This window comes from Astatotilapia calliptera, chromosome 7, assembly GCF_900246225.1.
Source record: "Astatotilapia calliptera chromosome 7, fAstCal1.2, whole genome shotgun sequence".
Lineage (NCBI taxonomy): Eukaryota > Metazoa > Chordata > Actinopteri > Cichliformes > Cichlidae > Astatotilapia > Astatotilapia calliptera.
In genome coordinates this window covers 47,115,100-47,127,543 of record NC_039308.1, presented here as the reverse complement: position 1 = coordinate 47,127,543, position 12,444 = coordinate 47,115,100, and the positions used below count along the sequence as shown (strand labels likewise).

Genomic DNA, 12,444 nt, shown 5'->3' with positions numbered 1-12,444 from the left:
GATAATCTGTCTACAAAAAGTAAAAAAAATAAAAATGAGTGTTAGGTAGCTAGTGTGGGGATGAGACAATAACAATACAGTGGTCTCTTTTTTACATACAACACACTTTGTATTGAGGGAGCTCCAGAGTCTCCCCTACTGACTTTGCTGATACAGTCTCCTTCTCTATCTCCACCACCCCCCTGTGACTCACAGGATGCATCAGATCTACTGGATCTGTGTGAAGAAATGATAAACAACATTAAACTGGTCACTCTCCGCCTGCTGGTGGAGGATTTGACGAAGTATCATAAAGTGATCTGTTATGGCTGTGAAGTCAATTATCCAAGCTAACTGCAACACAGCTGTGTGTTTGAGATTCTTGAGTTTTTCTACAAAGACAACTGTGATGAGATAATGAATTGGGCAGCTGGGTGGTGCACTGGTTAGCTTCACAGCAAGGTCCTGAGTTCAATTCCACCATCAGGCCAGGGACTTTCTGTAAGGAGTTCGCATGTTCTCCCTGTGTTTATGGCGAGGGTTCTTTCCGGGTACTCCTGCTTCCTCCCATAGTCAAAAGACATGCAGTTAGTAGGGCTAAGTTAATTTGCGATTCTTAAATGCCCATAGGTGTGAATGTGAGTGCGAATGGTTGTCTGTCTCTATGTGTTAGCCCTGCGACAGACTGGCAGCCTCTCCAGGGTGCACCCCGCCTCTCGCCCTAAGACAGCTGGGATAGGCTCCAGCCCCCCTCAACCCTTAATTAGCTAAGAACTGGCTGTATCTACCTGTGTGTTAGGGAGGGCAGACAAAGGTACATTTAAATCTGCAAGGGGTTTTAGAAATACATGCCACACTACAACTCCTAACATGTCAGACAGTAAGGGATGCTTACATCGTGATTCAATGCTTCTATAAACTATTTGGAGTTACCAGGAAGCATTTGTCTTCCTTAAAAGTTAGATTTTATATTTACCCCTGGGTTATTAAACAAAATTATATAGCTAGTGTTCAGCTGTTTTTCTCCTAAATAAACAATTATCAAGCTAGATAAATACAATTTAAATTCCAATGATGTCCAAATGTAGTGAAGTTATTTTGTACTTATTATAGGCAACATCATTCCTTTAGTCATCTATAATGAGCAAATTGTTCTTGTCTGGAGGTAGAATAATTCAGGTATACCATTTACAAAGTTGATATCTCTTATCTAAAGAAGTTGATTATATAAAGCAATATTATGACTATTGTGTGTCTTTCCACAATAACTACTGCACTATCATGTTTGATGGTATCAGATACAGCAACCACATGTGTGTCTGTTTTCTGGTTGGCTACAGGTGAGTGTACTTACTCTGTCCGCTAATCGTGGTTAACCGATTTGGAGTTTAATGCACTGAATGAAACAAAACAGTCTCACATCATACTCATTGCTAAACATTAGCTGTGTGAATCTGGCTGAGTCAATGAGTCAGTCAACTCACACAAGGGCCTGTTGGTTCTCATGCTGACCCATCCCCACACTGAGTTGAGCAGTAGTCTGTTACAACTCCAGACCACTTCTTTGCAGGGTCTAGTCTTATGCCCGCTTTCTCATAATAGTCATCAATAGTTTCACATTTTCTGGATAACCTGATGCCTCCTGCTTACACTGTAAAAACGTTTTGACGTAATTTTCAAACAGTGTGTTTTTCTTATTGGGAAAGTGCCACACTTCATAGTTACAAACTATTTTGTAGCCTCTCAAAAACCTTATTAGGCTCAAATGATACCCGTGTGACCAACCACTCATTCTATCATAGTCATAAAAGTGCAGGTCTGGATACAAACCTACATAATATTCATTAGCCTGTTCTCTGTGTCGTCAAAGCCAAGTGCAACAGCCGTTTTGGCTATCCATCTCTGGTCAAAACCCTCGTCATACATCAGAATGACTCTGCTTCCTCTCACTGTGACAGTCGGTGTTATTCTATGCTTGACAAAGTACTCCAAAAGTATGTAGTTATCAAAACTTGATACATGGTTAGTGATGTAGGTTTACCCCCGGAATTTCGGATGCCCGTACCACAAATATACTCCCACATTTTAACCTGTTGAAAGAAAACGTGTTCCCCTGCAAATCCATTGCACACACAAAGTTAATCTTACCATTCTCATATCTGGTCTCAAAACCATATAAATAAGTATTTGTAATTTGGTTCTTTTTTTTTGATGGGCTGGATGAAACACCGATGTCCCAATATAACACGATAAGACCAAACAACTGTTGGTGCAATTTCCTCATCAACATTTGTTATAGAGCTAAAACAATAGTTAGAAGGTGGTGGTGTTTCTGATGTCATCTTTTTAGACTTTTTTAAGACCTCATCAACCATACTGCTCAGCTTCTTTTCCCCCACAACTTTCATCTTGGGGGAGATGAGCTGCACAAATAGTTTAATTAAAAACAAGCTGGTTTGGCTTTTGGCTAAATTAAGCATAGCCTCGGTAGCCCACTGTAATGCATGCATGTGATTCATCTTTAGAACAAGGATCTTTGTTTCAGAGAGAAAGTTAAATATTAAATATTAAAATGCTTTGTATTTGAATATTTGTTATTATTATTCTATTATAGGTTAAAGGCCATCTCACCTTGCAGGCACCATCAACAACCCCATTTTTAACACCTCACCAACTCCATACTGACCTGCTACATTTCCCATGGCTTTTCAAACTTTTATAATACAAAAGACCAAACAGCTGTTATTGCAATCTCCTCATCAACATATGTTACAGAGGTGATGCAATAGTTGACAGGGGAGGATGTTTTTGATGTCAAACCTTTAGAGACAATATTGTTTTAACACCTATTACCCATACTGGCCCACAGCTTTCATCTGAGGTCCATTCTGACATCCTGTACGGACCTTACCACCTGTTTCCACTGACACCTTTCACATGCACTAGCAATAGTGCCTTGTGTAGAGAGGGCAGAAAGGTACATAGTATCTACTATTCTAGTGGCCAACAACATGCTAAAGGACATATTATAGCTTTACAGCTCACACACAGATTCTTCTCAAGATCCACTTATAATTTTCATACTGTCACAATATTTATAAATGGATGGAACTCTTAATGTGTATGTAGCTTTTATTGTTGCTAATTATGATGGTTCAGTGACTAATATCACATTTACCGTACTGCATTTTATTCATTATTTTAGAGGCACCATCACTCCAGCTCTAGCCACTGTGCCTGAATGATCTTTTCTATGTCTTACCCTCCATTTACTGATATATTTTCCTTTATTTTATTTAATACGTGTTTTCAAAAATCTGAACAATACTGCAGTTGTCTAAGGATTAGGTTAGCAATTGTGGAAGTAATGGTCTTGTATTTATATTCTGAAATCCCATGTGGGCTTACTGATGACGTGGATCTCATGTCCTACATTACAATGACACTCCTGAACCTTTAATATGATACTAACAATCATTTGAGAAAAAAACTGAATAATTTAGCTGAATGCTGGTCTGCTTTATTACCATGCAAATGACAATCACTAGACGAAACAGTGAGCCCTTGAGATTAAAACAATTACTGTTATTGTAAGAGACAGCTACAAATGAAATTGCCAGGCCTGCAGCTTTGAATTGGTGACAGAGAAAGAGGTTAGGAAAGTCAAGCTGCTGAACCATCTCCATCAGGTTAAGTGCTTGAACTCCTGACAGACTGGTTGCAAATGAGGTCTTTTAGCTCCCATGAGCTGTGATGTGACAAGCTGTCTCTCAGCAGACTATAACTGGCCTACACTGCTGCATGATGATCTGCTGATCAGGAAGTCAGCATATGCTGAGCTTTAAGCAACAGCTCCCCCTTTGAGCATGGTGAGTTCCAAAATTTGTGTCATATAGAAGAGGAAAAAATAAGGCCAATTAGCGTTACATTGAACTCCACAGTCCAGATGTGTCCTGAGGCAAAATTTGGAGTCTCTCCACTTTCTTCTCTCCTTCCAGAAACAAAGCAGACATCCATAGAGAACTGAATTCATACATCTTTATGCTGACTACAATGGGTTAGACAGGAGGCTGAGTCTGGAAGCAGACTCTGAGTCTGCAGTCTTTGGCTGTTTGGGGATTATTATTTTTTTTTATTGTTGTTGTCTTCAGATTCTTATGAGTTTTCTCTTTCTGAGATGGTCCTTATGCTCAGTCTGCCTTCATTTCTCCTCTTATTCCTTATAAATCTTTCTGTCTGTCTCAGGGTATGTTTCAAGCATAATTCTATTACACAGGTCTGTCAGTGTGTCTGAGTTATTTCGCTTTTAATAAAAGTAAGAATTGTCCTCAGTAAAATAAATCAAATTGTCTGTCACAGATGTCTATTTCATAAATACACTAATGGTGTAAAGTGCAAACTTTTATTTATTGTATGAATAATAAGCTTCTGATTCTGTAACAACAGCCATATAAACAGTGAGTATGCTGTTCACCTCAATTTTATTTATATAACACAATTTCACAACAACTTCCAAGAACCTGGTGACGGAAGGTCTCGTCTTTAACAGAAAGAAACGTGACGAATCAGGATCAGGTTGGTGCTTCTGATTGGAGGTAAAGGGAAAGTAAAGAGAGAAAAGGAGAGCACAAAGACAATCAACAACAAATTGAGTCAAATGCTAAACTGTGAAAGAGAGAGACAGACATTAATGACAATTGCATGTTAAGTAAACAGAAGCGAGTGGAAGAGAAATATTCATTCCATCGTGTTTTGGGGTAACCTGATCCAGCCCTGCTTATAAACATTTTCAAAAAGGAAAGTCTGAAGCCTCATTTTTAAAGTAGAGACGGTGTCTGTTTCCCAAACCCATGCTGGTGGTTTTACAGAAGAGGAGCTTAATATCCAAAGGCTCTGCCTCCCATTCTACTTTTGGAGACTCTAGGAAGCACCAGTAAGCAGCAGTTTGAGAGTGAAGTGTGTTTTTGGCATAATAACAGGGAGCCAAAGAAGAGAAGTACTCTCACTGCTGCATTTTGTAGCAAATGAAGGCTTTTCAGGGAGCTTTGAGGAGAGCCTGGTGATAGGGCATTACAAAAGCCCAACACAGAGTAACAAATGCACGAACTAGCTTTTCAGTGTTACTCTGAGATGGTTTTAATTTTAAGCAATATTCCTCAAATAACAGAAACGAGCCTGAGCCTGGTTCTGCCAGAGGTTTCTTCCTGATAAAAGGGAGTTTTTCCTTCCCACTGTCACCAAAGTGCTTGCTCATAGTGGATCATCTGACTTTTCTGTTTTCTCTCTCTCTTTATTGTAGGGTCTTACCTTACAATATGTACCTTGAGGCAACTGTTGATTTGGCGCTATATGAATAAAATGGAATTGAATAGTTCTGTCTCTGTGCTGTTACGAACTCCAAATGTTGACTGAAACTCTTCAGATGATGAAATGTTGGACATTGGTCTATAATTAGCTAAGACAGTTGGGTAAAGTAAGGGCTTTGTGTAATGGTTTGAATACAGCAGCCTTAAAAGCCTGTTGTTCGTAGCCTACTAATAATGATGAGCTGATAATAATTAAAATCAAAGGTAGGATTTTTTTTAAACAGCCCTGTATGGATTGTGTCTAATGGAGATATCTAATGGAGACATCTATGGTTTGGATAAAACAAATGCTGACGTTAGCTCAGAGACATCAACAGGAGTGAAACAGTCGAAGTATCATCAGTTACTACATTTACTGTCATGAGGAAGGCTCATGTATTGGGTGTGTTTTTGTCATTGTTAAAGTATTTGCTTTTGTAAAACAGCATAAAATGAACCTTGTGTTAGGAGAAAAAGTCAGTTTAACATTGTTTAACATTTAACAAGTTATTACAGTCATGTTAGCTAATTTATACTATTGTTGGCAGTATTAACCATTTTTAAACAAAATTTTAAAAGAGTTAGTTTAAGCTTCAAGAAAACTAACTGATAACAAGATTTTGTGGTGCCTTGATACCTTTTACCCTTTTCATTACCCTAATTTTACTTTTATCTCAACCAATATAAAGAAGGTTAACAGCATTTGGTACTCACTGACTACTATAGCCTATGTTACTCTTTTATGCTGGAAGTGGGAGGTGGTGCATCTCTCTCTTTCTTTCAGCTGCAGCTGTGTGTAGTAGTGTCTGCTTAACAGTATATGCAGTACATCTGAGGCTAAGGCATGATAGTGTGGAGATCGTTTTCTTGGCCCACTTATTGTCAGTCATTCTTTGTTTAAAGACTCTAATGAATAATTGAAGTCTGATAACGCAGCATGTCAGAAAAACAGAAGTTGTCTGAAATATGAGCCTAATAGTGAGCTCAGTGGACTTCAGTGGTCTCTGCCGTTTAAATAAAATAGAACTTCTCTGGCAACAGGAAATGTATAGCAGGAATACATAGCTGACAATTATCTGATGTCATCCGATCATGTCAGCAGAATCTCAAAGGAATTAATGAAAAATCTTGAAAAATCCAAATCATAAAGCGCTGTGGCTGTTTGAGAGCAAAGGGAGACCCTGCCCATTATTAGCACTGCACTGGATCTCACTGATGCTGCAGATGAAAGCTCATCCTTGAAGAGACTCAGCAGGTTACAGCAGGGGCTTCATTTGCTATTCTGCAAGGCTCACAAACCAGCGTTCACTTACGAGAATTTGATTAATTACCTCTGAAAGAGCATCTCTGATTATTCTTTTGTTTGGCTACTGATTTTGGCTAATTTCTGTTACCCCAAGCTGACTTGTAACAAGATGCAGTATAATCAGTTATACACCTGGGTCAGCGATTAATTCGAGTTTTGCAGATCATAATCTACAAGGTCTTTTAGCTGGTTACAACAACAGAATTTACAAATAATGCAAAACATGATGTGCTATAACTGATAAATTGTGATATTTGTAAGGCTTGTTAGACATAAATCTGAATACAGTCAGCCAGAATACGATAACTTTTAAAGTCTAAAGGCGTTTAGACTATAAAGGTAATGTGTGTCAGACATTTCTGACAGTGCATGTATGAGGTTTGAGGTATTGACACAGTGGGCTTACACTAACAAATATTCAAAGGCTACGTTCACGCTGCGGGTGAAAGCGAATCGAATCAGATTTATTTGACCCTATGCGACCCATATCCGATCGTAGTATGACAGTGTGAACGGCACAAATCCGATATTTTCAAATCCGATCTGGGTCACTTTCGTATGTGGCACTGAATCCGATACATATCCGATATTTTAGAAAGCGACTGCTGTTTAAACGGTCATGTCGCATTAAATCCGTCTTTTACGTCACTGACACAAGACAGACGCCAATTATCAGCACCGGAGAAGACATCGCAAACGCTTCCTGGCCAATAAGTGTAGATGTTAGTGAAACTGTTGGGAAGACAACATTGGAGAAACGTGAACATTTTATTTGTACTGTATAATCTGCAGATTCTGACAGAAATCTGCAACTATCCTTTGAAGCACCGCTCCTCTAAAACAGCAATAAGGATAATTATTAGGTTATTTACATTATTATGTAAATAACAAAATAACTCAAAGCAAAAATTGGGAAACGTAAAGTCCGAAGTCTTTATATTAAGGGCCATCAGTCAAACAATATTATTTGCTCTGGGTCTGAGTTAGACTAAACCTACTGTGCCACATGACCTGTGCACCCAATAAAATGAGGACTGAAATTAAATTGTTTTGTTTTTGTGCATGGTACGGTCTCTCCACAAATATGCAACTTCTATCAACTAGTGTTTGCTAATTCTCCAAATATCACCACATAGATATTTGAAAATAGCGGTGGAGGCTGACGTCAAACACCAGCAACACAGTTTCTGCTGGTGTTCAAGGGACTATCAGCAAGTTATTAACCGATCAAGCTAGCTGTAGGTAGGTTAGCACCTGCTACCATCGGATAGTATCATACTATTTACTCATGCTTCCTGACTCCAGCCTCTCAGCAAGTACTACCTCAGTAAGGAACTGGTGGAGGTGTGTCTAAATAATTAACCAGCTCATAAATTTGTGTAAAGTGTTCATTTTCTAGCTCTTTGCTTTGAAACCAGGCCTTTGCAGCTATAACAGAGTGAAAAACCCTAATAGCATTGGCTTTTTGTATATCTTTGCAATGCACCTGCTGGTGTGCAGACATTGTAAACAGTGGAAAAGGCTGATTTGCTGCATATCTGTGTGAATTTGAGCTAATATTCACAACTTATGTATCAGCTCATGTATCTCCATCATGTTTTGAGGGATACAGTCTATCAATTTTGTGGTACTATGAAATCTGACCGATCAATATCAGTAGAAAGACAAACAAGTTCTCCACAGTAGCTCATAGCCTGTAGACAGATACTGAAAGACCTTTGTAGGATCATGTTTGATCCACATTTTTGCAGTAGCAAAATATAAACCCAAATAAAAGAATAACTCAAAGCAAGTATCTGACTGTTAACAGCACTGAGATCCACCACCACATCTACCACTTTCTCCTTCTCTTAAACATCTGTCAACCGCTTTTTCAGAGATCGCAAAGCAAGGGGAAAGGATTAACAAAAGACTTATTGTCTAGTTTTCCTTTGAGACTCAACCATGGAGGCTGCCCATTTATCTCTAGCTTGGTTTTATCAAGTCCAAAAGTCCAGCAATTACTTTTCCCCTCACCTTAGGGAGAGCAGGAAAGAGGGTTTCTGTAATCCCTGCTATTGTACAATAGGAAAGTTGTCCCTTTGTCATTTGTCCAGCTTACTTTAAAATATACTGCTCAAGTTGAAGGAGGCCACTAAGATGGATGCTTTCTGAGCTACTCAGCCTGGAGGATGTCGGTTGGTGTGTTGGTAGTATTTTGCACTAGAGAGACACAATTAATTAACTGGCAGTGTGTCAAGTCTCTAAACTGTGCAGAATTTAGCATCTGGTCGCATCAGTAGTGCTGCTGTGTTAGAGTCCAACTTTGTCATTACTGTTCATTTACTACATTCTTTCTCTGCATTAAATTACATTTCTTTGTATTAACTGGTAGAAATTGTGGCTCCAGAAGGCTCTGTTTGACTGTTCACAACTGTGTCCAAAACACAGATCATTTTGTCCCCGCTTTATTGCAGGGCTAGAAGGACAGCATGATGATGAGAGAGCAGTGGCTTTTTGAGGCAGTGCCAAGTCAGATTGAAATTCAGAAGTCAGATTCCATTAACACCATTGTGTTAATGGATTCTGACTTCCATAAAGAGCTAATGGTGGTCAGTCTCTGCTACTAATTTGCATGGAGAAGGCTGTGGCGTCAAAAACACCGCAGAGAGCCATCTGGAACTACAGCTCAATTGCAGTTGCCTGGATATGTCATTAGCAATGAGTACTGCTACTGTACCAAAGCCAATCAACATCACATAAGCGTCCCACTGTGTGGAGGTGGCTAACAGGGACTTAGGCCCAGTCTCTATCTTGGTTGTTCCATCCTGTCCCTTGTGTCTTTGTTTCTCAGTTTCTCCTATAGACTCAATTAGTTTAAAAAAAAATAGAAAGAGCTCAAATTAATGGATATTTATTGGTGCAGCGCATCGCTAGATAGAGATAGATGGATACCAAGTCCCCCGTTTTCATTACTTAGGAAATTTGTTTTCAGTGGGAGAGATATTGCATCACTTATCCAACTGAGACTTCTCCAGTCTCAGTTCATTCTTTTATGTTTTAACACAGCAACAGTCCATCAGCATATTGTATAAATCCTTTAAAACAGATGAATTACTTTTGATGTGGGACTTGCTTGTTGGGAAATGATTTCTAAAAAATGCTTAACACTGTTTACAGACGGTTTGCCTTCTACACCAAGATGAAAATGCAGAACACAAACATACTTCCCCTTCCACAAGCCGGAAATGTGCCTACTGCTTCTCTTGATCTCCTGAATCAGCTAGCAAACAAACATCCACCCAGGAACAAGCACGGCTAATGTCAGTTTGCGAGCTAAAAATCTAACATGCCACTCAGCTTACCTGAAAATGCCACATGGTATAGATGTTAAATTGCTGCATATGGTTGTTATTGTACAGCTGTGTAAAGGTACAGCTACCAACAGCGATTTGTGTAGCTGCTAGTGCTAGCTCAGCTGTCAGTGAAACTGCTTAAAGCTGTTCCGGTTTAACTGAGATCACCTGGTTTCTCCTTTTCAGTCATAAAAATATTAAGAATGCAAATATCAGCCTTTCATTACTTTTTCAAACCTAGCTTGGATGTTTTATGCCATAACATTTACATTTTTCCTGCTAGTGTGAATATGGCCGTGATGTTGGGCTGCAAAAATGTATGACTTATCAATAATAAGATGAAATATCAAACACTAACAACAATGTGTAGTCTATATATCTATACATTATACATGATATTTAAACATTTTCACATATTATTGTCATTTTTACAGAAATTCTAATATTTTTAAAAAACAACACCAAATATGTTCATATCTTTTTATCTGTGTTTGAAAGCATTTCATGTATTTATTGAAGCTGCAGACACTGCTGTTTAGATGATTAAAAAGACATTATAGTTGTTGTTTTTATAAACTTTTCCTTTTCCATCTTCCCTCTTAGTATCTTTATAGGCTCTGTGATTTGTTTCAGCTTTATTGCGCTTGACTCACTCTGACATTCTGATTCGACCTATTGGCACTCACAGCAGAGAGTGCTGAGTGAGTAATAAAGTGCAAGCAAAGAGCAACAAGGGAAACATATGCATCTTTTTTCAGTGCATCTTAGTTGCTACAAAGCTGCTACTGGCATCTATATATGTACAGTAATGTATGTAGACACCGATGTGTTTATTTGAACTGGTGTCTGTATGTGGGCAGGAGCCTATGCAACAACCTTTTCAATCTTTAAGTACATATTCATGGAGAAAATATGTCAGGAATTAGATTATTCAATTGCAAACACAGATTTAACTGCACTCTTTCAACGTGAGCAGATCGCAAAATAAAAAGAACAAATTATAAAGGTGCAAAATGTGACAATGTACAGAATGTTCGGTTAAAGCAGTGCAGAGCTTTGCTGCAGTCTTTTCTTTTGGCAGTGTGTGAGGCCTTATTATTGCAACAGAAGCCAGGAATCCTTAATCCACAGGGGTCTCAGTGGGAAGGAAAAGCTTCTTCAACAATCCCCGTTCTGGGAGCCTGTGGTGAAATCCAGCGATCAGTCAACCCTGAGCCTCTGAGCCTCCTGAGGGCTTGGGACTCAGGCCAGTGTTTTACAATGGCCCCTGTGCACTGAGTAAAAAGAAAGGAAGAGAAAAGCAGAGTGAGTGAGATGAAGAGACAAAGGAAGAGAAACAAAAGAGACAGAGATGCACCGATCGAGAGAGAAAGACAGCCAAGGTCTGTTGGGAAGAAACATCGTAACTCACATAAACACCTAAAAAATAGGCCCAGTGCTGCTGAATTCATAGAGCTGAGCTGCAACACTGGTGGGACACAAGAGTGGGTGTCAATTTTGCACGAAGCCTACACACATAGACATATCCTAATAGTGTCTATGGGACAGTTTTGTTTCTTTTGAGGGGGGATATTCAAAACCTCCTTTCAAACGACTTCAGCATTATTCAAGTTATCAAGATCCTTGTGACAAAGTGGGTGAGAAGACCATTTGTCTACATTCTTAGTTAACATTCTTGTTTTGATTTAACCATATTTCACATGTAATCTGCAATAGGCAAACATCTACTATCCCGGGTTTGTTTATGTTCTGCACTTTTACAGATTATATAATATAACATCTTGGTTTAAATCAATTCATGCAAGTTTGTTAAGTTAACATGTTATTTATTTCAACTGTTAATTTGTATTGTTTGAACTTACCTTTACCTACCTGTCTTCCAGAAGCAAAAGGAGGAAATGTAGTTCTACTTCCTGCTTTATACCTTCTGGGTTCATCTGAGGTCACAGGAAGAGACCAAGGGCAGGAGGGGAAGAATTCTTATAATTTAATAAAGTTGATTTTAAAGGGTTTATAAAGAAATAGATTTAATGTTGTGATATGTATTGATTACACCAGAGTTTATGTTGCCAGTCAAGAGGAGTAGTAGAGGATGAATATAATCATGTTCATCTCACCTACCTACTGAATGGAATAGTCCAGAGGAGAAAGTGTTTGATTAAGGGGACTATTTAAGCAGACGAACTCAGGTGTTTCAGGAGAAGGGTTCAGGTCAGTGTAGCTGTGTGCAGTTTGACCTTAATTTCCGTTGATTTAAGTTCAGTTATGTTTATTTGAATTGAGTTTATTATAGAGTTGAGTTTCTTATTTGTTTCTTTGTAAATATTCTTGGGCCACAGAATGGTGAATAAATCACTTGCTGGACAGCATCAGTCTCCTGCACTTCTTTGACCGCTTAAGTCGAGTCCTACCACAATCCTGCACCACCCGACAGGAGGCCATCTTGTTAATTTCAGAACAGTGATTTAGAATCGATTCA

At 38.8% G+C, this 12,444-nt stretch overlaps 1 long non-coding RNA gene across 1 annotated transcript; it reads right to left on the bottom strand.

Moving 5' to 3' along the window:
* Positions 1–10,447: 10,447 nt before the first annotated feature.
* LOC113027440 (uncharacterized) lies at positions 10,448–11,848 on the bottom strand. Its single transcript, XR_003273054.1, has 3 exons — positions 11,828–11,848; positions 11,377–11,433; positions 10,448–11,239 (listed from the first exon to the last, which is right to left on the bottom strand). It is a non-coding gene; the product is annotated as an uncharacterized LOC113027440 (long non-coding RNA).
* Between the last annotated feature and the right edge of the window lie 596 nt (positions 11,849–12,444).